We start from the raw sequence: 2,883 nt of genomic DNA on the forward strand, positions 1-2,883 counted from the left end.
CTAAGCAACTTAATGAGGCCCCTGTCTAAATAAAATAATAATAATAATAATCATAATAAAAGGAACAGAAATGGCTGGCAGACATTTAGAAATTATAATCCACTAATAATTCATCCTCTTCTCCCTTCCCCCCTGGTTGCAAGGATTAATAACCATTTGAAAAAATCGGGTTCTATAAATTTCAGAATGTCCAGTATTTAGGTGTCCTGTAGGTACTTGCATGGCAGGGCTGGTGGTTTTTATTTTTGTTTTTGTTCGGCGGGTGGGGGGGGCAGATGTGAACACAGTGTCAGGGGGCAGAACTGGAGGAGAAAAAACAAGCTGCCTTGCTGGTTTAGGAAACCCTGTGCTTGTACCTCAGCTTGCTCTCCAAGGCAGGCTAGTGAGTGGTGATTTCCAAGAACGATAAGGCACTTACATACTTAAGTACTTGGTAAGGAAGATTCTATATGAGCAATCAGCTGAAGAAGCAAATAAGATTCTAAGGGGAGCATTAATCATCTCTGTGTCTAATGGGTCTTCCCTAAGGCCACATCTACACGAGAGTGGAATTTTAAATAGGCTTTATTTTTTTGTAGATTTGCAAAAAAGGACAAGAATATATTTTGTTTTAAAAAACAAAACATATTTTCTGTAACTCTTTCTGCATGAAAATATACTTGGGACCAGAGGTTCTTGGGGTCTTGGCCCTATAACAGAATGAGTTTTCTTCAACTCACAACATTTGCTAGAGGATCTGGGGGGCTCAGCTAGGCCCAGAGGCTTTCCAAGCTGACTGCATAGGGCTCTTGAAGCTCAGACACTTCTTCCTGAAACTGTTTATGTTGGTCCAGAACACTTTGCTTGCCAGAGTCGACTTCACCCACCATTTCAAATCTTCTAATTGAATAAATTAGGAAGCCTGATTTCTTTCTTTAGCATTTGTGGCTATTTCACTTTCTTTGATATAACGACTGAAAACATATTGGCAGATGTTAAGAGTTACCTTTGTTTCATCTCCTGAAATGTAGCTTACTTCAAAAATAGAGAGGCTGTAATATACTCAGGCCGCTCTGACGAGAAATTCACCAGGGAGACCATTTCCTCCTTTCCCCTTAGTGACAGAAACACCGAGAATTGTTAATAAAAGTTGGCAGTATTGAAATTCGGAAAATAACTTGAAAGGAGAATTTGCATGGGACACCGACACCCAAACTCACTCCAGGTGTGGCCACTTTCCCTGGCTCCCTAACTGGAAGGGGAGGTTCACAGGGCTCTGCTGCAATACTTTTTTTTTTTGGTACCAGGGATTGAACCCAGGGCCACTTAACCTCTGAGCCACATCACCATCCCTATTTTGTATTTTATTTACAGTCAGGGTTTCACTGAGTTGATTAGTGCCTCGCTTTTGCTGAGTCTGGCCTTGAACCTTTGATCCTCCTGCCTCAGCCACTGGGATTACAGGCATGTGCCACCATGCCCAGCTCTGCTGTGATAAGGGAGATCTGGAAAAGGCAGTGTCACTGCCTCCTTAGAGGGTATCTTTTGGTCTGGAGAGGAATATTGATTATGATTTTTCCCCCCAATTCCTAATTTTGAAGTTTAAACAAGATGTTGCCATAGTCTTCACCAGATCCCTAGGACTTAATGAAACATCTAGGCTCTCTAGGGAAAGTTTTTGTTAGCACAACCCTCCATTTTCCTCTGTCATATGTCTAGTGAGGGTATGAGATAAATTCTTTAAAACCATGTATGTGGGAAGATATATTTCAGAGTTAACTTTGTGGTCTGATGTGCTTTTATATTTCAGAAGGAAAACCCACTATAGGCAAATTCATCTATGAGATTTAGTTGGCATGCGTACCATATCTGACGAGCTCCAGAAAACATTTGTCTAGGTCATGCCCCAAACTCAAATTCAAAGGCCTGAGAACACTGAAATAGCACTCAGAAAACACACATTTTTTTCATGGGCACTTTAACCTTTGAAATACTAAAAAAAAAAAAAAAAAAAAAAAATACCTACCAGTTTTAAATTTATGCCAAATTGGTGTCCAAATGAATAATCCATCCTACTTGAGAACAAATGATGATGATGATGGTAATGATGATTATGCTAATAATCATCATCATAATAATAATAGCTGCCATTACTAAGCAATTACTATGTACAAGGCACTATATTAAGCTCTTTGCATGCATTTTTCTTATTTATCCTCGTAACAATACTGAGAAGTAGGTATATAATTATCCCTGTGGTAGACATGAGGAAGTGAGGGTCAGAAAGGTTTAAGTAATGTGCCCAAGGTCCCACAACTAGTTAGTGGCACAATTGGGATTGAAAACCGGGTTAATCTGGGTTGAAGGTGTAGCTCAGTGGTAGAATGTGCTCTTAGCATGTGAAAGGCTCTGGATTGAATCCCCAGCATCTAAACAAAAGTGAAAATGAAACAAAACTCGATGTGATTCCAAAACCCAAGTCATTAATCTGTAGATTATGGTGCCTATATAGTACATACAGAAATGTCAATGAAGTAGAGGCAATATATTCAGATGACAAACATTTACTGAGTAGCTATTATATGCCAGGAGTCTGAGTAGGTTATATGAAAGTAACCTGACTCTCTACTCCTTTTCTTAATCTCAATTGATTTTAAAAAAATCATGAAAAGTATTTTTATGCAAATAAACCCCTCAGCAAGTTTGAAAATACAACTTTTTTTTAAACCTAAAATAATAGAACCTCTTAGAATATCAGGAGATCTCATCAGATTATGTAAATCAGTGTTTCTCATATTGGCTGTGCATCTGAGTTCCCTGGAGGGCTTTTTAAAACACAGGATGAAGGACCCCATCCCAGAGTTCCTGACTCAGTAGGTCTGGGGTGGGCCTAAGAATTTACTT

Source organism: Marmota flaviventris, chromosome X (genome assembly GCF_047511675.1).
Source record: "Marmota flaviventris isolate mMarFla1 chromosome X, mMarFla1.hap1, whole genome shotgun sequence".
In the NCBI taxonomy this organism is placed as follows: Eukaryota; Metazoa; Chordata; class Mammalia; order Rodentia; family Sciuridae; genus Marmota; species Marmota flaviventris.